At 40.1% G+C, this 24,445-nt stretch overlaps 1 protein-coding gene and 1 long non-coding RNA gene across 12 annotated transcripts in view; both read left to right on the top strand.

Moving 5' to 3' along the window:
* ehbp1 (EH domain binding protein 1) overlaps positions 1-24,445 on the top strand; it is a 214,003-nt gene that overhangs the window by 4,657 nt on the left and 184,901 nt on the right. The window lies entirely within an intron of this gene.
* Positions 11,868-15,391, top strand: LOC141774640 (uncharacterized). Its single transcript, XR_012595394.1, has 3 exons — positions 11,868-13,067; positions 13,507-13,903; positions 14,605-15,391. It is a non-coding gene; the product is annotated as an uncharacterized LOC141774640 (long non-coding RNA).

The following is a 24,445-nucleotide window of genomic DNA, read 5'->3' on the forward strand; positions in this document are numbered from 1 at the left end:
GCAATCGGAGCAGAACTCTGATGTTATTCAATGGAAGAAATATGTATATATATATATAAATATATATATAGCCATGTGTTGTTACATAATTTAGTTCTTATCTGTAGTAGTTTGTGATAACAGTGATAAAGATAACATCTAAATTTAGTAACCCTTGGAGATGGATTAATAAGTGCTGTTTTTGTTCTTCAAGTAAAAAGTCTTGTCATCATGCCCATTTCTGTTGTCAGCCAATGTGTGATGCTACCACTCATCTTAAATGTCAGCTTCACGGCATAAAATAGTATTTAGATAACCTCTGATACAAGTAGTGCGTGGCTGAGTGCTCCCTCAGGGTCTCTGCTCGTCTTTGATATGTGTGTGTGTATGCGTGCACGGCACGCCTGGCTCATAGTGTGTGAGGAAGCGTTGGCGCACGCTTTCTGCCTTCCTTGGACTTCATCGGTACGGTATGTTATTGTTGCAGTGGAAACTTTCCATCTACGCAGGCTGGAAACAGTCCCCAGAGCTCGAATGGATCTCAAATCCTGAAGCCCTCAGAAGTGATTTCTGAAAACCTACAGCCGTCTCATTTCTGGCATCAGTCACAGGAAGAAAGGCTGAACACGTATGTGTGGCCATAGATGTGGGTGCTTTGAATGTACATTGTGTGAAATGTGAAAGCTTTTTGCACACTTGGCCGACACTCAAAGGCTCCGTAGATTAATCTCTAAAGTCTAGATGATTTAGGGCACTTCAAACAATCAAAAGGTGAGAAGTTCAAGCGTCTGCTCTGCTGTGTGTGTTTGGTTCTTCCTGTGTGATTCCCCTGCTTTAGGGCCAGCGTTCACTCAATCAGAGCTAATTCATACGGCGTGCTGTCCGACCAAGTCGGAAATCAAACGGCCAAGGCGGAGTGAAAAGTCGGCCATCATAGAGAGAGTGGTGACGCGATATCGTTTAAATATGGGGTTAAAGGTGCACATTTTCATACAGTTTCTCCTGGATGTTGAGGCCCAGACACACCAAGCCGACATCAAAGAACTAGCGGCAATGTTGCGTCGCCTCACGTTGCGGCTTGGCCGACAAGCTGCATTTGAATGCAATGCAAAGACTACAGCCAACGGTCAATTACCACGTACGTTCTGCGCCTGCGTGAGAGGACATAACTCTTCACACCAGCAGGCGGTGGTGCTTTACTTTTCTTGCTTTCTTCACTTCCGTTTCTCTTCGTGCACTGATTCGTTGAAGCTGAACAGCCAATCAGAGTGATTTCTCTCACTGACGAGCTCCGCCGCCGATTCAACATGCTGAATCGGCCGAAAAAACTCCCGACACGGGACACGGCGGTACACACTGGAAAAACTAGGCCGAAGGACACCGACGGCCCCAAAGTGTCCGACGGCCGACCGTCAGCTTGGTTTGTCAGGGCCTTTAAGGTGCACATTTTCAGACAGTTTCTTCTGGAGTCTTAGGTGTAATAAGTCGCTCGACTCCTCTTCTCATGTGGATTTGGGCTGGAGTGAGCTTGCATGAGCATTTTCATCCAGCCAGAATAAATGCTTGAATCTTTCTTAATGACCTCAGGTAATGTGGCCTCTCTCTGTCTTTCTCTGGATGGAGCTTCACTTCTTTAAAGTATTTTTTTCCTACATCATACAGTAGTTAAGATGAGTTACAGAGCAGTGACCTGCGAGGTTACATGATGCATAATAATTGATATGGCTCTTTGTGCAACACCTCAAAGCAAAATGTGCCCTTTTAAGAGGATTCCTAATTGGAGCATCTGGGAATGTCACCTGCAGATGGAGAGGTCTGGTCTGGTCTGTTGTTAAGCGCCTGTTGCTGACAGTTTATGTGATACTGCTGATAGCATTTGCACTAGTCGGCCCTTATCGGTGGCTAAATGTTGAATTGGTGACGGAGGCAGTCTGTGAGTGTGTGAGAGAGTTTTCTGACTTCTAGCAAATCAATGATTTCACCACTTTAGAGAGGTTTCAGCTTATTTCTCCCCTCTACAATTTCTTTTTCTACAAGCTCCTTTTATCTTGAGATGGAAGCAAAGTGGTGACAGACTAGGAGCCTAGGATTGGGGGAGTGACTGTTTATCATAGATATCTATGTTTGTAAAGTAATTTTTGGTCTTTATCTGTTGCCTTAGTTGCTGTAGTCGACTCCTCTGCAGAGCAGAGGGAGTTAGCATTCCTCTCACACTCCCATTTCAGACTCCAGAATCAATTCAGACCAACCATTAAAACATTAATGAGTTCAGTGTTTGTGTTTGCCGGTGAAATGAAGCACCATTAACGGTGTTGCAGCACTGCCTCTCTGAAACTTGAGAACATCTTTGATGAAAAAATAACAGTGTTTTCATCTGTAGCAGGTAATTCTGATCATTCAGGTCAGGGCTAGAAATCAAACCTCCTTGGCACATGATAGCAGTTTTTATATTTTGACCTCTATAAAAATGGATAAACTGACTAATTTTCTGTGTTTCTACTGTTGATTTTCTTACAAACATGCATCTTTCTGCACCTTATTTCACTGTTTTCTTGATTGTACTGTCTATGTATAGTTAGCTACATGTATAATCTGGCCTTTACACCTCAGTTAGATGCTAATGCTTGCATCACATGTTTCTCTGATTTGCTAATCTGTAATACTGTTCGGTTTTGGAACTATCATTATCTAATAAAACATTTAACAATCAATCAATGGGAGGATGATAATGGGAAATCAATATCAGACTACAATAAATGATTGAAAGGACAAAGTAGGGATGCTGCGTGTAGTGTCGCGGACATGCAGCCACTTTCCCAGTAAAAGTCTCCACCGCACATTTAGTTTAGTTTAGCAGGTTGTCAGCTGTGTGTCTGCCCGGCGGAACTTTAGTGAGTTTCCAACAAACAGTGTGTATGTTTGTGCTACGTTAGCAGCTCTAGCATTGCCAGAGGCTTCGTGCTCGCCGCCGCCGCCACACATAGTCTGAGTAACTTTGGCGAGTGTCCAACAGACCGTGTGTGTGTTGGTGGTGAGTGTGAGGTTGTTGGTGGCGTTCTAGCTGTGAACGTAGGTGTAGCAGTGTGTGGACAGTTTATTTGTCGGTGAATAAATGCTACGAAACTACAACTCCTCCACTCCAACCAAGCGAGCCCGAGAGACCGGAGCCGACTTCCTGTATCCTGCAACTCCGGCTCCGCCTCTTAAGGTGGGCTTTTAAGGTGGACCAGCTTTTCTCCTTAAAGAGACGAGCCGCTCAGCTTTTTAATTAACTATTAACATTTCTTTTAACCGATAGCGTTAATCGGTTAAAATTCTTAATGTCGGTTAACGGTTAAACGGTTAACTATGGACATCCCTAGGACAGAGTTTAAAGTCATAATATGGATGGAATCAGTCACATATCCAAGTTGTAAATAAAATATTAATATAGGTGCACTATAGGCTTTGCCTTTAAGTGTCATAGTTTTGAGATTAGTGATCCCACCTCTTTATTTATCTCAACTGATGCCACTGACCAAGGCTCATTGGCTACACAAAGAACTAGCTGAGCAGATATCCTGCTTGTATCGTGTATATTATGTCCGTTTTATCATCAACATAGGTGAAAAAAAACTAATATCCTGTAAGCATAATTCTTTCCACATATAACTCTCAGAGGCTCAGAGAAACATTTTTTTATTAAGGCTTAAGCAAATATTCTACATGCATACTGGTGTGATGGAGCAGTGGAAGGTCTGCCTGCTTTAATAGTTTAATATCTCACTCCTGCTGCTGCTGCTGTGAAGCAGTTGGCTCTCTCTTGCATCTCTTATAACTGTGTCCAAGGACCATATCTGTCTTTTAGCATTGATTTGATAAGTCTTCCTGTGTGCATTGATGTGTGGAAACGTCTGTGGGTTGTGTGTGCATGCTTACACATATGCACCAACTTTTTTGTCTGATACCATAGATTGTCAATGCATTATGTCCAGCATCCAATTCTGAGTTTTCAGTCAGTCAGAGCTTTTCGTTAGCTCTTGAATGCACCACACACCTCGTGCTTTTTTTGATCATATTATTAATTGGGACGGACGCAGTGTACAGTCTTCTTCTTGTAGCAAATGAGAGTGTCAAAACTCAAACTTTGGCCTGAAAATGACTTGCTGTGTTGGTATAGTGAGGAGCAAAGTTCATTATAGTCTGGCAGCAAAGTTAACTCACTGGTGAGTGCTGGTTTCAAACCCTGCATTACAGATTGTTTGGTCAAACCCCCTGTTCAACAAGTTGTCATCAGAAAGGATTATATCCTGTTTTGTTGTTGTTGTTGTTTTAGACCGGGCTGTATCCTAATGTCTAGAAATATAAGCTTGTAACCAGATAGTTGTTGGTTCAAACCCTCAGATACCTAGCAATACTAGGTATCTGAGTAGGAGTGCAGTAAGTGAGGCACACTTTTCTGTCCCTTACTTAAAGAGGGTGCAACTCAGTGTGAAATGAAGCATGAATGCTTTCAGTATTCCCCTGAGGCTGCTGCTTTTGAGCAAGAATGTGTTGTTAGTCAACCTGTCTGGTAAAATTTAGTTTGAAAACATCGTCAGAAGCCAACAAGTGTCATTGCCGCTAACAGACGTGTTGACACGCGTGGCGAGGATATAAGTTATACGCTGGAAACAACACAGAGTTGCTATTGATTACATGGTAATTCTGTCTGGCTATAGGCAAGCGTGGCTAATCAGGACTGCTTCCCTCACTGCCACATGACAGGACGGGGACGGTAGATGTCTTCATATCAATCAAGGACTGTGCAGAAACCCTGAAGGTGCACATACACACACATTAGTCATTTCATAGGGATTTAGAGACTCTCCTCAGACTCGAGCAGATTAACACTTTTCCTACGAGGTGTGCAGTGGTCCCGCTGTGGATTCCTTCGGAGTAGGAATTGATTTCTTTCTCAGCAGTTAACCTGTGGATTGTCATAGCACCACTGCAACACTTGATAGATGTGTCACACATTATCAGCCTAAGTTAGTTATTCATTATACACCAAAGCAGCCGTGTGTTTCATTCTTTCATTCACTTTGTGATAGAAAATTGATGGGAATTTCACACTTGCAATGGAAACGGCTTTGCTAGGGTCCAAATACAAATGTTTATCTACTGAAAAGGAGATGATTTATGAATAGAGATGCACCGATTTATCTTTGCCGAACATCGGTATCGCCTTGTTGACTGCCATCAGCCTATCAGCTAATAAGATGACATTCACGATGACAGTGGCTGATGTTTATCTGATGGCGGGTGCCGGCGTGCACACGTGTGGTTTGTTTACAAATAGAAATGAAAGGAAAAAGTCGGCCATGTGGGAGTCTCGGAGAAAGATCAGCGACAAGACCGTTATGTTCAACGAAAAATACCAATAAAACAATGTCTTATAAAGATTTATTAAAAACAATCACTGCAGTCTGGAAGAGAACGAACCTTATGTGTGTGCGTAAAGTCACTAGAAGCCTGTCAATCCAGTGAGGGGTGACGCAGCGCCCAGTACGTTACAGTGGGAACATCCTCCATGACGTGAAGCCCGTGCAGCAGTATATTATACCGGGGGATCCAGTCCCAGGTGAGCAGAGTTCAGCAGCATGTCGGGGCCGCTGCATCGTAGTCCTGCAGCTCCGCCGTGGGTCCTTCCAGCACAGACGGCTGCTCCAGCAGAGCGGGGCTTTTCAATCGCTCCCGAGCAGCATTCTGCCTCTACTAGTCCACTTAAGTCCACCAAATGTACTTAGGTGGTGGTTAATACAGTATATGGGCGGCCCGCCAAAGTAAACTCTATGTGAGAAACACTGCTTATGTTTCTAATCGCTTTTACATACATTTAATTTATGTTTTACAAAACAAGTATTTTTCTTGGGCTATGAAAGTACTGAAAGTACTAAACTGAATGTCTACTTGCTCACTCATTGTCGCTGAATAAAAGTGTTGCTAAATGACAAAGATGCAGATGTGTGTAAATGAATGTCAGTCCTGGAGGCCACAGTCCAACATCTGTCTGTCAGTTTGAGTTGAGTAATGCTTCACCGTTTCAGTGGAAGTGACCAGCGTGTGTCAGGCTGTGACATGTTGTCTTCTGTTGAACATGTGTGCGTTATGGCAAGCGTCCATCACGTCTCTGCCAGAGAAACATCCTCCTGCCAACTTGGTCTGACGTGGCTCTCCATTCTATTCAAATGCGAAGGCCTCGACACATTCCTGAGTATAAAGTTTGGCACCAGGAGATGTTTTCACTGCCAGCTTATAGTACGGAGCAGTCGTTTCTGTTGTGCAGAAATTCTGGGGGAAACCACACACAATTTGGGTTGTGTGGGTTTGGGGAGAGAATAATAATTGAATTTCTTCCATCTTCTTTGGTTTAGTCTGATTTTAAGGCTTCAGTCAGTGATTTGTTTGAATGTTTTTTGGAACTGAACTGATGCCAGTAAAATGCCAGAACTTGGACGAACACAAACATGTGTTTTCATAGTTGATACTCGAGTTGTTTTAATTAGTGTGCTTGCTTATCACTTCCTTAATTCTAACATTTGCAGCTGATTTAACTCTGCTGATTGTTTAGTCCTCTCCAGTACAGCTTGTACTCCTCATCTCCTCCTCTTGTGATTCTGTTTCTGTTCACCAAGCCCACTGCTGTCATCCGGGGCAGCTCTCACACTATCATTAATGCTCTTCTTTCTCTGTACCACTCTTATCTCCTCTCCGTCTCCCTCTCTTCCTTTGTTACTTGATCTCTCTCTCTCTTCTCTCTGCCTCCCCTCACTTCTGTCTCTCTTTCCGATAATGTCACTTTAACTGCGTTGCAGTGGAATCCGCCCAAGTGTAGTTGTTCTGTGCTGCAATTATGGACACAAACAGGCATTTACACACCCACTCCCACACACACACACCAAGAGACATGAAACATTGCAGGGTTGTGAAGCAGTCAATGGGGTGTTAAATGTGATGAAAACTGTGCTGGTGTGTCTGTCTCTACTGCTGTCAGGCAGAGAAACACATGGCCCTGGAGACTGCTCATCATTTATCAGCCTGCAGAGCGCTGCTGCAGCGTCTGCAGGCTGATGAATGTATGTGTGTCTCAGGATGGCAGAGCAAACAACACAAATGTACTGATGTTACAGTTTGGAAACCCTGTTCGTAAAACATTTAGTTGTTGCAGGAGCAATTCAGGATGTTCAACCTGCTGCAGCTAAAACATGTTTCCTTCTCTGGAATTAAAAGTTCCCTCCCCTACTCTCCTCTTCTGTGAAACAAAGATGTCTCTGCAGGCCAGTAAATTCTCTGTCTTTATTGTACCTGCCCCTCTGGGCTTCTGGAAAAGTTAGGAGCTCTTGATTGATGACTTTGTGGTCAGAGTGGTGGTCATTTATCACATCCCCTTTGGTAGAACAAGAACAGTAGTAGAATCCTTCTGCAGACCAATGCATACCCTAGATTCTTTACTTCGCTCTGTAATTTCTGTGGGCTAATTGTCACATCGCAGGGGATCCCTTTTCTTTCATTGAGTAAACTGACGACCCCTGAATAAGTGATGCATTTTATGGATATTCAGTGCATAACAATAACAGTACAGAACAAGTTTGAGTAAATTGAACGATCTGGATGAGTTTTCATCAGATTATTTAAATATTGCATCAGGGGATTTTTAAGAACTTGTGACGGTGAGGAAATTTTCCCACTGGTTAATAAACTTGTGTCATCACCGGTGCATTTTACAAGAAAAGATGATGTTCCGTATATGTAGAGCGGTGCTTACTTTGACCTTTAACGTTGAATGACAGTGTGTCTGGCCTTTCCGGTAGAGCTTTTGCTATGGTGCTGCAGGTTTCCACCCGGTGCTGCTCCGCCGCGCACACCGGCTGTGACCGCTCCGTCCTCCTCTCACCGATTACCTCGTTAATGTTATGTATAATATTCCCTTATAGCATTCGGTTTAAATCTGAAATATTGCCAAAAGGGCGCTTTTGTTTTCACTTGGACACCAAATCCTCCGCCATCGTCTGTCAACTCTCTCATTCACTTTCAGTTTGTAGCGTCCGTCGTCCAACTATGTATTGATAACACGGCGATGTTACACAAAAAATAACTAAATAGGTTTTATTTCTGTAAAATAGCAAAATAACGGTGGGGGTGGTGGGTACGTCATGTAATCGGTGTGTGCCCGACCACCGTGTAACAACGGTATCACCGACTACCGCGACAAGCCTTCTGTTTATATCTTAAAAAATAATCCAAACTTTAAAAATGACGATTTCATTTAGTTTTCTTCACATATATGAATGAAATGCTGAGACTTAGGCCAACTGTATATATTAAAAAAACACTCCTTATAATCAAGAAGGCCTTGCGACCCCCCTGTGAAGGTTTGGCAGCCCCTAGCGGGAGTCGGGACCCCCAGGTTGGGAACCACTGGGTTAGATGATGCTGCTGGCTCAGTGATAAAATGAAAGGAACAAAAACAGGAAAATGAATTAAAACATAGGTCTAATGAAGAGAGCAGTTTAATTTGCCAGCAACCACGAAAGCTCATCCTCCGTTATGAATATGTTTTGTTTATCAGGCAAAATAACTTTTATGAGTAATTAGCGTTACTGCTGAAGCTACGGTCGCCCGACTGCTCTTGTACCTTTGCCTGAAGAACTCCTTGTTTCTCTGCTGTTGGTGCTCTTAGGCACATGATGGTTGTGGTTCCTACTGCGTCAGTCTCGCTCAGGGCTGTTAACAAGCTGGTATAGAGAGTAGTTGTTAAAGGGAAGGGAGATTTTTATTATCTCATTTACTCTATACTGAAAGGCAGCTTCCTATCATTCCCTTCTTTATTTTGGAGATGCTCCCAAACACATGACCTAACTGATTTCTGCTGTGCCTGATGATCTCTCCCTGAGGCTGTCATTATGCCGTCTTGTTATATGGAAGTAAGGTGTTTAATTGATTTCTGAATCTTTCTGTTCCTTCTATTTTCACACTAATTTATTCAGCAACGTTTTTTTGAGCCAGCACGTATAGACTCCTTCATCATTGCCTTGTTCCACTTGATATTAATGGATACCATATAGAAGTAGAAGAGTTTTACTTGTGATTATCTGCCTTGTTTCTTTCTCATGAGAGGTAAACAGTGGAAACATAGATAATGCATTGCCCTCTCAGAGCCTCAGAGGCTTTTTCAGACATACTGTTAATGTGGACTCCCCCGCCGCTGCAGAAATCTAGTGATACGGGAGGAATGAAAGCACACTGGAGATGAGCCACTAAACTAATTTAAGCAACAGGACGAAAAAGATGCATACCATTCCCAATAGAGTCCTAAAACCCGGAAATGAGTTAGCATTTTAGCACTTCCTGTTCCCTCGTCTGGAAGTCAATGGGTCTTTATTTAGATGCCTGAAAATCAGGTCTGTGGTTAACACAAGCTGAAGAGATGTTAATGTTTGTTTGCCATAGAGATTATTTTCTGCAATAATCCAAAACCCAATGGAACGATCCCCTTGGCTTTTAGTTGAGGGAACCCAGTGTGATGCTAACTTCCTGGCTGGGCTACACAAATACATCATTCCTGCACCGCTCTACGTGTTCTCTTGTATCATCTAACACGTGGACTTCACTTCACAAGTTGTGGGTTCTATCTGAACTGAAGATAATGGTCATTATTTTTATGGGATATCTTTTCAGAATTTGGTCAACTTTACAATCTCAGTACTATTTTATTTTCCAGCGGCTCTCAAAATCTTTCTTCATGTCGGCAAAGAAACATTTCATTTTCTCCTTCTCCTGGCTGTCAGTCATCACCACTTAGAGCTGACAGTTCCCTCTTCTCTGCTTTCTCAGGGGGGGAGATTTAAATAACTCTTACCTGACCTCCATCCCTCAGGGCAGGTGGAGCTTCTGATGTTCACTTAAACCTTCCAGAAACATCCGTCCAACCTGCCTGCTGTCTTATTGTCTCTCTTCTCAGCCATGACAGATGCATATTGGCCATACTTGACCTCAAGTTGGTCTTTCTCTGCAGTTAAGCTCTCAGCTACGAGTGTCTCAATGCAACTATGCTTTTAAGAAAACTTCTCAAAAATAACATGCAGATGACTTGAAACAAGCCAGGCTGCTTACTGAATGTAAAATGCAGCGGCTTCAAAAACAGTCTTCATGCTTGATGTCTTCACGTCCTCACTGGGATTAATGAAGTCTGGAAAAATGTTGCGCAGTCCCAGTTCACACCCCGCTATGCAGCTCTTCTTAGTTATAGATCATTTATCACATCAGATCCTGTATTGATGTTCACGATGGTCTTCATCAAAAGAGGGATATGACACAGCTGAATCCAGCTGGGCAATGGGATTAGTTAAATGTGTTAATCCGCGATGAAACTCCTCTAATCTGGCCATAAAGCATACAGAAGAAATGTAAAGTTCAGATTTGGAAAAAATATTGGTCTATAATAACGGTCAGACTCTGATCTAATAAATGTCATACTTGGTGCCAGTCTTGCTGACCTTTTTGAAATGTTTGGTTCCAGGAAAATATAATGTCATTTACAGAAAATTCAAATATTTGAAGGCCTTATTGACATTTTTATGTAGACGAATATATTTAAAAAAAAAATAATAATCCATCCAGAATCCAAGCTTTTCCTGGAAACAATGATTATGATTGAACATTTTGGCGGGTCCAAAATGAATGTTTTGTTTATCTCTGTGGAAGATACCTGACATTTGGTTCCCACTTCTAACAAGACTTGTGAGCCAATAGTAAAACAACGTTGGTATCTCTGGGTCGTCAGTTAGTGTGGAAAAAACGGATAAATGTCTGAGGTTGCCTGGCAACGACTTGTTGTGAAGTGAATGCAATGGAACAGTTGAGGGAGACTGCGACATAGTGGCTTAATGTTATCAATGTTATCAATAGCACCTTTAAAGCTTGGTAAAGGGATGTTTACTGTCAGTATGACAATAGAATAATGTCATATACACATACACACACACACACACATGATCACACACTTTATGCCCAGTTGTAATATTTTTGTTTAATCCTGGAAATTTCATTTGATTTAAGAACATTTTAGAGTTGCAGAGAGCGGCACAACCACCGATTAGTGAGGTGCTTAAGCTGTCAGTGTCTGGCGTCAGTGCTTTCAGCGTTAACTCGGTGTCATTGACCTCCTGATTGCCACATTCACACTGACTGACTGTAACTGGAGGTCAAGGGACTGTCTGTGTAGACTAGAACAACTCAGTGACACACACACACTTCTAATTTTGTTTTCACTCTTAAATTCTGCAAATACACGCAGATAGATCCTGCTCTGAGAAAAAGGGAAATAGCAGGTCTTTGAATTTACAAAAAATGTAGTTAGTATATGTAACACAATTCATTCATATTCCTTGTGTAGACATGCTTAATCATGTAGACTTCAGTTGTTTAATGGAAATGTTGAATATACAAGTTTCTCTCGCATTGATAGAAAGTGATTGAATTGAAAAATTTAAATTGATGTAATTGAGTTTTGTCAACACAAGAAATGGAATATATTTAAAAAGCGCGGGGCCAACTGTCATTGGTCACTTCGGAGCAGGAGGTGGCGCTAATGCACCAATCAGCTGGAGGTCAACCGCCGCAATACAAGAAGAAGAAGAAGAAGAAGAAGAAGCGTTAACCGTGTAAACTGGAAGGTTCTCCAGCAACATGTTTCCTCCAACAGAGACCTAACTACTGAAACAGTAAGTTCATCATATTCATTTATATTCGTGTTCAAGTAGGCGACATTTTCCACTAGAATGTTGTTTTCGTAACGTTACGTTACACTGAGTATCAGTTACAACAGTCATCGACTTGTTTGTGTACATATTTTAGCCTTTTAGCTAGCTAGCTAAACACCAACACTAAGAGTGTGTTCCAATCCACGTCCTTCCAGAAGTACACTTCAGTGTAGTGCACTCTGTACTCACTTGAGTAGTGCGTAAATTTCAGCGGGGTAGGATCGTCTCAAATGGAATACTCTGCGGCGCACTGACCGGAAATGACGATCGCAACATTTGAGCGCGGCTCGCTACCCGCCAGAATATCTTCTGGAAAAAAAATGAAAGCAGAGTGGAAATTACGTTTCCAACGTCGTCGCCTACGATGTGTCCTCCTGTTGGCTGAAAATGCACCGGTATGTTTACGTATTGTTTTATTCTGTTATCTGCGTATGTTTGAATAGTGGTCGTGGCTCTGCCCCTTCCGCTGCGTAGCCAAGATGGCGACAGTTGAGTGTGGAAAGTGTCCAGCGTTCCTCACTCAACGATCTGACCGTTAGAGTACAACATCCGGGTACTTTGAGTGCACTGCATTTTGCCGTACTTCCCAGTGTGAACGCACTTATGCACTCAAAGTAGTAAGTGTAAGTACAGAAGTACGCGGATTGGAACACACTGCAACACTAACAGTGGCTACTGTAGGTCCCGCTGCTGATAACCGTGCTTCAATGTACTGACAGCCGGTGGAGAGCAGTCACTCAGCGGGCCGAGCCTCGCTCCTCTGCTCCGGGGGGGCTCCGGGCAGCGTGACTCTGGCGGGGGGGGGAGAAGGTTGTCGGCGAATACGAGCGGGCGGTCGGTTATACAGTTGGTGGGAGGGGTTGCATGAATTAATACGACGTTTAGAACAGTGTGTGAGTGTGTGTGAGTGTGTGTGTGTGTGTTGTGTGTGAGACAAAGAGAGCTTGTGTGTGTGAAGGTAAACGCAGGTTATTTGCGCAGTCGAGTAGAACCTGTGTTAATCATGTTAGTTTCTCTCATCCTCTCTCTCCTCACATACATCAGCTAAGTGTTCAAATGAATGATGTAACGTTCTTAAAGTCAGACTCAAACTGGATTTAAAAATATTTCCAGCTTGCCATTGTGTCCAACATTTTGTCATATTACAGAAAATACTTCAAAGTTAATGTCTGTTGGATCTTTGCTTTGTGCTTTTGTTATATTTGTTTGTGGTCTTTTAGGAAATTGAGTTAATCCACTGAGTTCACCTCACTGATTCTAAATATTCTCTTTCATAGGTCCATCATCCTATTTGCACAGAATTTGGTAAGTGCTGTCACATTTATTTTATTTTGTGTTGCTGTTATAGATGGGATAACCTACTCTATTTCATAATTCTATTCCAGGGTGTCTGCAGGTCCTTAAATCTTTTTTAAAATTCAATTTGAAATTCAATTGTATAGTATTGGGCTCATTAAAAATTCATTAAAAAGTCTTAAATATGAATTCATGAGGTCTTCATTTCAACATTAACTTTTTAAATTTAGTTTTGTCAACATCTGACGTGGACCAGATCAACAGTACTGACCTTTATACTGACCTGCAGTGATGGTTTGAATTGGGAAAAGGTGATTTGGCCAAAAATCTGCCTGAAATGTAGTTAAAATTTGTCTTTTAAAAAGGTCTTTAAAAGTATTAAATTTAACTTAAAATCTAAAATGTATGTATGTCTGACGTCTAATCATTGTTGTGTGTGTCTGTGCAGAGTAAACAGCTTTGAGGATGGGGACTGCTGTGATCCTTAAGATCATCTTGACTGATGGCAGCTGTCAGAGGTTGACTCTGCCCTGGACTCCCTGCATCCATTGATGACCTCATCGTTGAAGTGAAGAAACAGTGTGGACTTCAGGGAAATTTTGGATTTCAATTTATGGATTCCTTGTTTGGAAATGAGTTCCTTAACCTCACCTCAGTTTCAGAAGTAGAAGACAAAGGTACTCTTAAAGTCATTGATATGTCAAGGCCCACCACTATTCAGCATGATGATGAGAGGTCCACTGTTTTCAATCCAGTCCTAAGACCCCAAGCATTCAGTCCTTCCTCTGTAAATGACTCTTCGTCCCTGTCAGATGGATCTGTGGATACAGATATACTGTCATCGAGTGAGTCTACAAGCTCACGGTCCTCTTGGCCTGCTGTTTTTCATGTGCCTAAGTTCACCTACGATGCTGAATTAAAACTTCAGCAAGCAAGATTAGCTTATATTCAAAATGGCACTGTACCTATTTCAGATCGTAGTTTCAGCCCTTTATATCTTCACACACTCAATAACTGTTCTGTCACCATTCTTTTTGTCTCTGTCCTGGCCACTGCTGTTGTTCTATTACAATCCATCACTTTTGTAACTATTCACCTGATCTAGGTCTACATCTTCATTCTTTGATGCTCATCTATTATTTTATTCTTTAATGTTTCATTCTTTCATGTTTCATCCTTTTCATTTTGTTAAACAGCTACACAGTTCTCTGACATGAGTAAAGCAATTTAAAGATAATAAAACAAAAGTCAGTCTCCAATGTGATGGTCAAAGTTTGACTGGCATACTGCCAGTCAAACTTTGGCCACAACAGGGTTCATGTGCTTTAAACATCATCTGAAAAACCTATTTGTTTTAATGTTCTACTGTAGTTACTTGTCCTTGTCTCTAAATTTACCTTCATTCTAACTTTCACCTTACCTTGTCTATATACTGTCACTATGACTACCCAATTTTATATTTATTTATTCTTTTCTCGATAGGGACTTGGTTAAGTAGTTCTTATTTACCTTCCTTTATTTACCTACCGTTATCTGTTTTGTATAGGGCATGGATGAAAACGCTGTCAAGGAGGCTATTGAAGATACCACTGTTGGGATTTATGTTCTTAAAGAACATGTTTCAAGTGATGAACCTGAGGACATTGGAATTGTCCTTGAAGGCATCAAAGTGTTGCAAGATCTGGATAATGTAGCATTAGCTGTTGCTCTGCTGTTCGGACTTATGTTTGCCCTGAACCTCAGCTACCATGCTGACCTCCGCTTCACCTTTGAAGTAGTCCAAAAGATTTTCATGGAACTAGATGGAGGTAAACTTTCTAACAAAGCACTCACTCTGAAAAACAGGCTCTTTCAGTGAAAGGGTCAGAGACACTGCACTGCCAGCAAAAAAACTAAAAACCAAAGGACATTTGAATTGTCTTCCATAGCATCTCGGGTATACCATGTGGACAGCTTTTTCATTTTCTTTTGTGAATCCACTGTTGTAAGTTGACACTATTTTCTTTTATGAATCCATTATTCAATTGTTACATCAATTCTGATAGTTGTATTATCACTCTTTCCATCCACCACTATTGGTTTTGTGTTATCAGTCCTACTTGTATTAGCTATTACAGGTGGATCCTGTTGGGTCTCTAAACTCTGGTGTACGGTCATAGACCTGTTCTATATATAAAGCGTCTTGAGATAACTTCTGTTGTGATTTGACGCTATACAAAAATAAATTGAATTGAATTGAATTATGAAAACAGTTTAAAGAGGGTTTGTAACCATTTTAGTTTGCTGCTATGAGTCAACTTAGAAATAAAGCAGCTGTTTATAATGTGTTACTTTGAATCCTCTTTGACAACAGCTTGTACAAGGTTTACATATGTGTTTATTCCTCAGAGAAAAACTTTTTTTCGCAGGGTTTATATTTGTTTGTTTTTTCATTTGTAAATCCACTTTGAAAATACTGTTGTCCGCACTGTGAAAAATGGTTTACGCAGTGTTAACCTTGGGAGTAAACTTTTTAACAAAGCACCACCTCTAATTTTGCCTTATTCACTTTGTGCCATGTTTAGTTTACTTGTGAGATAGTGTTATTCTAGTTTTGTATTTGCTCTTGAAAATATGCTGTTTGTGGTAACAGTTGACAGTATTTTATATTTGCACTTTTAAATCTACTGTGACAAGTTTACACTGGGTTTATAACTGTATTGGCTGTTCTTAATCCACTCTGAAGATACGTTTGAAGTATGTATATGCTCCTATTGATACACTGTGAAAACGGTTAATGCAAGGTTATATTATATGTATTGTGAATCCACTGCACTCTATGCAGAATTAAAAATGTTTCTATTGTGAATCCACTGTTCAGTGAAACCACAAACAGTTGTGTGGTTTGCATTATGTATTTGTGATTGAATCCACTGCTGTTGATGCACTGCACAATATAGCAACATTTTGTTACAGAACTCTGACTCTGTCTTTTCTTGTTAATGCAAATCAGCTTTTTTACATTTATGATTTTGTATTTGCACTCACTTAATCGGAACATGGAACCGATGTCTACAGTACGTTTGGAAAGAGTTAACTTTAACAAATCAAGTTAGATTTACAGACCTAACTCGGGTACCAGGAACATAATGGAATTGTTTTAAAGTTACACAATACCTTTGAATAATATCAGCATTAACAAATCAAGTTGGAGTTGCATGATGAAATTACTTTAACATTACACAATAAATTGGTATTATTGTAACTGGAAAATAATGTGTTGAATCAACATGATTCTTTTAAACAGTCTAATGTGAATTAAACATTTTGGTTTGACAAGCAATAATTGATTGAGAAAAAGAAGAAAATTGTCAGTTGGCCACATTCTGATCATGTGGGACCGATGTCCACATTAAAATCTAGTAAATCCAACTTTTTTTTTCAGTGACACACACACACACTTCTAATTTTGTTTTCACTCTTAAATTCTGCAAATACATGCAGATCCTGGTGTCTCAAAGGTCAGTTTTTTTTGTTCCTTGTAAGGACAAAATGTTTCAAAATGCCCGAAGAAACTTCTCAAACCGCTTCAACAGCATAATCCACTTCTCCTTTATGCTGAGTACAGTTCTTGTTTCAACAAAATACAGCTAAAAGACCCAGCTTCTGCTTAAATGAGAGTGATGGTATGACATGAATATTATTAGGAGACAAAACAATAGATGGGATTTTTTGCTTCCGAGATAGACGGGAAATCCAGAGGCTCATTAAAACCAGGAAAAACAAATGAATCCAGAAGCTGACAAATATTAAGACAAATAAATGAATTGAAACATGATAATACAAGAGAAAGCATACAATGAGGAAGTTCAGATATAGAAAGTTCAACCATAAAGTCATGAATAAAGTCATAATTTTATGAGAAAAAAGTCGTAATATCACGAGAATAAAGTCATAACTGTACGAGAATAAAGTCATAACTTTACGAGAAAAAAAGTCGTAATATCACGAGAATAAAGTCATAACTTTACGAGAAAAAAAGTCGTAGTATCACGAGAATAAAGTCATAACTACGAGAAAAAAAGTTGTAATATTACGAGAATAAAGTCATAACTTTACGAGAATAAAGTCATAATGTTACGAGAATAAAGTCATAACTTTGCGAGAAAAAAGTTGGAATATTTCGAGAATAAATTCATAACTTTACGAGAAAAAAAGTCGTAATATCACGAGAATAAAGTCATAACTGTACGAGAAAAAAGTTGTAATATTTCGAGAATAAAGTCATAACTTTACGAGAAAAAAAATGTCGTAATATTACGAGAATAAAGTCATAACTTTACGAGAAAAAAGTTGTAATATTACGAGAATAAAGTCATAACTTTACGAAATTTTTTTTCCGTAATATTATGAGAATAAAGTCATAACTTTACAAGTAAAAAGTCGTAATATCACGAGAATAAAGTCATAACTTTACGAGAAAAAAGTCATAATGTTACGAGAATAAAGTCATAACTTTGCGAGAAAAAAGTTGGAATATTTCGAGAATAAAGTCATAACTTTACGAGAAAAAAAGCCGTAATATTACGAGAATAAAGTCATAACTTTACGAGAAAAAAGTCGTAATATTACGAGAATAAAGTCATAACTTTACAAGTAAAAAGTCGTAATATCACGAGAATAAAGTCATAACTGTACGAGAAAAAAAGTCATAATGTTACGAGAACAAAGTCATAACTTTACGAGAAAAAAGTCATAATGTTACGAGAATAAAGTCATAACTTTGCGAGAAAAAAGTTGGAATATTTCGAGAATAAAGTCATAACTTTACGAAAAAAAAGTCGTAATATCACGAGAATAAAGTCATAACTTTGCGAGAAAAAAGTCGTAATAATACGAGAATAAAGTCATAACTGTACGAGAAAAACACGTAAAATTACTACTTTATAATATTATGACTTTTTTCTCGTAATATTATGACTTTATTCTCGAAATCTCAGATTTATTTTTTTCCTCAATGTGGCCCTTATACCGTAAATAATAAATAATAAATGCGTACCGTCGCATAGATGTTCAACAATGATAAATAAAAATGAAAATGTAAACAAAAAACAGTTATTCATTTCCACTAATCTTTTTATAAATCCACAGGGAGCCACCAGAGAGGGGCTAAAGAGCCGCAGGTTGCTGACCGCTGGTATAGTGGCTAGGACAGGTTTTTTTAAAATGCACCCTGTTAACATCACTTTATACAGACTTAATGAAGATTTAAAGTGGTACTTTGCCCAGTATGTGTGGGCTTGTCTTTAGTTTATCAGGCAGTCTGGAGTGTGACAGTCACACAGATTGTGTTTGCTCTGCTACATCTGTCTTGATAGTAAAGGCCACAGTGTGACTGATTGCGTAGCAAAGTGAGAGCAGCAGTCCTCCCTCTCCGTTTCCTCTTTTTCCTTTTCTTTCATTTGTCACTTCCCACTCTCAACCTTCCTCTTGTGGCTGTCTTTGCTGAATAAGAGATTTAGCGGTCACTGTCTCATTTATTTCATTTTGACTGCATCTTTGGTAAGAAAGACTGTGGTCTTCTGGCACTGCAGATTCCAGACATCGTGAGATTTCCTCGTCCTGTGTTTTTCCTTGGTGATGTTTAAATATCTGTAGTTAGCACACTCTTTCCTCCATTCAGTCCTGGTCAATATTACTGCTTATGCACAATATACAGATCTTTTAAGTGTATTTATTTTACTGTATATACATAGTTCTTTTAAACAGGATACACAAGGAAGTCTGGAAAGCATTTTTGTTTAAGTTTACTCGGTCCATACGAGATAAAAAAAACATCTCTAGCAATACTTACTGGGGGAACTGCGAGCTATCCAAGTCGGTCCAAGAGAGATCCCCCAACAGGACAGCTGAGTGTGCATTATGTGTAGGGTTTGTGTCCTGCTGTTTAATCCGAACATCTGCCATTGCTGGTGTTTGAAACATAAAACTAACTATTTTGTGTCTGCGAGACAGAATGACTGTGGTGTTGGGAACAGCACATGTTAAAGCTTTCATGCACTGGATATGAGCTCAGCAAAATGGGCCTTTTGGTACTTAAATATGTATGAATTGTTACATCCCTGTTGCATAAAGAGAGTATTAAAATAGATATTCATGGCAGAGGATGGTAAGTAGACATGACGCTGCAGTATTGGAGCGTATGGATAAATCACAATATTTCACTTCTTCCAGCTCTGCAGACTTCAGTCCCACTATATACTACAGGATAATAATCATGCATTGCAGTGATGCAGTCTGTGGTAGATTACTTGTCAGAGTGTTTGTATGTATTGCAGCAGTTGGTCTGTTTTAGTATGCATTGCAGTGCTGTAGTCTGCGATGTTTCATCTTCCACAGCTGCTGTATTACAACGCTAACAAATCCACATTCTCCTCTCTGCTAATGTGTGTGATTGACATGAAGTCTGTCGGCAGACATCAGAGCTCTCCCTCCTCTGAGTAATGTCGGCATTTAGTTGGGATGCTCCGCTTTCACTAATACACACACATACACATACTGATCATGCCTCTCCCCCTCCCTTCTACCCTGACTGTCCTCCTCATTTCTTCACACCATTGTGATCAACCTTGTGATCAACCACCACCATACCCTACTACCCTGCTATGTGTTTGGGTTTCATAACAATCTGTGTATGTGTGTGTGCAATGCTGGTGTGGGGGCCGTCATATCAAATGTGAAGTGGTTCCTTCCTCCAGCCTGCAGGAAAGATAGGGCAGCTGCAACATCCTGACGCGCCCTCCACTTCCATCCATGCAGGCAGACGGACACAGAGCCTCCAGTGTTTTACCACAAACTCATTTAAGCTGCCAAACTCATTTCTTTGATTAGCAAGCTTTATTTGTGTATCTGTTTTAACATATTATCCTATAAGAGCTAGACATTACAAGATGATTTTTGCTAAACCACCCATCTGATCCCCTGAGCTCTGATTAAATAGTTAAATTGTTGTACGGACACCTTTCAGCCGTGTCCTCCTTCCTGACATCCATCTGATGGAACAGATTTAGCCTCGTTTTGAACCAGTGCAGCTCTGCAGTCTACACCTGCCCGGATTCACTTGATCTTTATGTGCGTAACTGCCCGTATTTGTGCCCGTAAGCACATGATTTTGTATTGAGCTGTGAGTGCTGACCTAATGCTTCCGACTGCTTAGCAGTACTGAGCTGATGCAGTGTAGACAGACACTGATGAAGAACTGCTGCCTCCACTGCACAGCTAGAGCAGACGTAGAGGTGTAATACACTCACACATTCAAGCAGCGCGGAGCCGACTGTAGAATCTAGATTTGATAAAATGCAGTAATTTAATTGTAGGAATGGCACTTAAGGCCAAGGAGTGGGGTTCTTAAATTCAAAGGATGCAGCATTAAAACAAAAAATGCCAATTAAAAAGATGTGCACTGGAAGAGTCTGTAACTGGTGTAACATCGTCCTCTTCAGTAACTGCAGGGAGATTCTTGCAACGGTTTTTCTCACCTGCTGTGATGCTAAAGTGTCTTTGAGGAAACATCGAACACCTACATGCTCACTAATTGCAGGTTTCTCTGGATGAGGGCTGCCGCTAAATGCCTTAAATGTAAATGTAGAAGGGTTTATCTGTGTTTTGTGTCAATCTCAGTGGGCTCTCCTCTCAGATCCTGCTGAGCTACTGACCCACTTTCACTCCTATCTGCCCTCTCTCTCTCTCTCTCTCTCCAGCCCACACACATAAACACACTATCACAGATTCTTGTGTTCATCTTTCATCTATTTTTCTTCTTCTGAACACATTATGTTTGTACGTTTTTTTTTAGTTTGAAATTACTTTATTTATTCTTTTTATCATATCTGCACTTTCTCATTTCTGTGAAATGAGCGAGGGTGAGATCTGCTGAGAGTTCAATACGTTTTTTACAGATTGCATCATACAGAAGTAATCTGGGTATTCATGATGTTTGATAAAAGCAATACTGAAATACAGGCAGACGTATCTTCTACATCCAATAAAATGATGGAAACAGTCTGACTCCATCAACAGTGCAGAGAATTTACTACCAGATTATTACAAATAAACATGTATTGCCATATGATTAATAAACCTATTTTACACCCTAAAAGTGTAAACTGAAGGCCTTAATAATATCCATTGTTATTGAGTTTTTTGAGGTTTTTATATCATTCTGGAGCTTCACAATGGTGTTCCTTATGTATTTTTAAAGTATGTTTTAGTGTCAAAATGCTAGTTTCCCTTAAAGCCCTTCTAAAACCTTCTTCCCAAGTGACCTGACGTAGGTTTCTGCATGATGACGCTGCTGCATGTACAGTATATATACATCCTTATAGTCAGTTTATTAATGTTACATACAGTAACTTAGATGGCGGATGCCACGTTAGTTCGGATCCTAAAGTCGCACAATAACACGAGCACACTAACTTATCGATTCAGCGGTTGACCAGCGACTCCGGTGTTTACCAGGTCAAATGACTGTTTTTGTGAATGGAGTCTGGTCTGGTCTTGAAGACCGTGATATAACGGCTTCATCCCCCGTCGTGAAGGGCTGTCTTACAGCGAGGTGAAGCGGTGAAAATATTCTAAATATAGTGTACACTTAAACTGATTTTTTGCTGCTCCCGTCTACAGCAGCTTCACCTCGCCGTCAGACAGCTCTTTCCGACAGCCGTTATATCGCTCTCTTTGAAGCCACCAGACTCCATTCACAAAACAGTGGTTTTACGTCACAGAAAACGGGAGTATACAAACATTCAACCCCACTTTACCCCAACATATTCAAACTAACTTCGCTTACTTTGGTAACCTACGTCACTGCTTTCTGCAACGGCTGAGTGGACGTTTCCATGTGAAAAAAAAACACAGAGCAGAACACAGATGAACTCGCCCGTTAATGATAAATGTCTTTTAATGTGAGCGAGAGCTGCTGAACACACGTGATGATGAACACACACTTTAGATTCCTCTCTGATGGCTCATTGATTCCTATGAAACACAGAAAGAACTGGAGGATGAAGCTGAACATGAGAAAGTGTGAAGAAGTCACATAGCCTGCAGACAAATGGTTTAAATGTTTGTCATCGTGCAGCGAGTGCAGAACAGAGGGGATGAAATGAGGAGGGTGATATTTAGTGTGTGTCTGCGTGCTCTCTGATATGGCCTGTGTTGTTAGACAATAGCTTCTCTATGTGAGGCCTCTCCTCCAGGCTCAAATTGTTGCCCGTCATTCTCCCTCTCTCCTCTTTTCCCTGTCACTCCTCCTCTTTCCTTCCCTCTCTGTCTTTCTGTTTTCTTCCCTCTTTTCTTTTCTTCTATGTCTTCTCTCTCTCTCTCTCTCTCTCTCTCTCCGTCACACAGTCAGTCATTATTTTCCTAGAATGGCGGCTTTGGTGTTGTTCTGCAGGAGTCTTTGACATAAGGGCCCATGCACACATACAGCCAGTGTTCTTGCTATGCTTAACGCTGGAGTATGTGCACATAAATATGGAGGACGGAACCTGCCAAAATAAAAAATAAATGAATTAAATGACTCAATAAATAAATAAATATGTCATTAAATGTAGAAAAAATTATATTAAAAATAAATGTAGCCATTAATTAATTGATAAAATGTGACATAAATTGATATTTCTGTTTTAATTTGCTTCTTTATTTATTTCTCTTTGTATTAATTCCCTTTATTTATTTATTATTTGAATTAATTTTTAAATGTATTAATTTTTTTATTTATTTATTAATTTATTTTTGCATTTTTTAAATTTATATTATATTTATTTTTAAATGTATGTATGTATTTATGTATTTATGAAGAAGCAAAGTAAAACCGAAATACCAATTTTTTATTTATTTATTTTTTATTTTGGCAGGTTCCGTCCTCCATACATAAACCCAGTGATACAGGAATATTGCCACAGATTTAGAGGTTCAACATCACCTACGGCATGTTGACTTCAAACAGAGCCCGACAGAAGAATAGAATAAAGTGATTTTAATTGATCCCTGTAGGGCAATTCGCTCCCTTTCTGTTCTCCATTGTGAGGTCAGAGGTCAGAGGTCAGGCTCAGTGACAGAGCATCAGCTTGGCAGCTGGAGAACTCAAGACCGGCGGATATCTACCAGAACAGGGACTCAAACCCGGACTCACCTATTGACAGACAATCTTGTAGACTGGCATCTGCTAACTGTGCCACTCTGTTCCCTCTGACCAAAAGCCAAAGCATGGTTTGACCTATATTGTAGGATTTGGGGTGTAAATGTAGTTTTTGATGAAGGTAAGCCGTGCAGGGTCGGGTCCTGACAGCTTGGTTCACGTCATGACTGACGCCTGATCCGCTTAATAAGGTCATCATCGGGCTGATTCTGATCCAAGGCATCCCTATTAAAATATAAATTAGTATTAAAAGATTAAATGTTACTATTAAGTGGTACTTTTAATATTGAAATTAAACATTTCAGCCTCAGAACACACACACTTTTACAATATACACCAGGAGTGACAGACGAGCAGGTCCAGACTTGTAAACTTTCCAGGTAGCTAACGGCTTTGGCTGTTTTTCAGATGAATTCTCAGACTGACTATAAGTGTATATAATGTAATTTATAGTGTGCATAAGGGAGAACTATTGACAGCCCCTAATTTCTCACGATGTTATTTTCCCATCAAGGCAAACTAGCGTGTCAGGTGTAATTTATTAAGCTGCTCCAAGCAGGTTAAAGTGTGATTAAAGTGTGCTTTTTAATGTGTGAGAGAGAGAAAGTGGGCTAATGCTCTGTGAGAACATTGGCCCTCTCTGCGTCTCTAATATTTACAGTTGATTACTTTAATCAAGAGTTATTTTAAATGACTTACTTGCTTGATAATAATGGATACGGTGATATAGCAGCAGAGTGGACCATGGCTGCTGCTCTGAACACACTTTTAGGCTGTAATATACTATGCAAAACAATATAATGCACTGTGGTTTAAGAATTTAAGCAACTTTTTAGGAGACCAGTGTTCATTTTATTATTAACGAAAACTATGACGAGATATGTTCAACTACCTTTTTATCCATGACTAAGACGAGACGATAACGAGACGACACCGACGTCATTAAACACTAACGGAGACGATATCAAACATGCAATATCGTTGACGAAAAAACTGTAATGTAGTTTAAAAACATAACAACTTGACCAAAATCTCTCTTTATTTTTACCACCTTGCCACCTTCTCTCACCCCCCTCTCTCTCTCTCTCTCTCTCTCTCTCTCTCTCTCTCTCTCTCTGTCTCTCTCTCTGTCTCTCTCTCTCTCTCTCTCTCTGTCTCTCTCTCTTGTCCTCTCCCCCTCTCTCTCTCTCTCTCTCTCTCTCTCTCT

This window comes from Sebastes fasciatus, chromosome 9, assembly GCF_043250625.1.
Source record: "Sebastes fasciatus isolate fSebFas1 chromosome 9, fSebFas1.pri, whole genome shotgun sequence".
NCBI lineage: Eukaryota > Metazoa > Chordata > Actinopteri > Perciformes > Sebastidae > Sebastes > Sebastes fasciatus.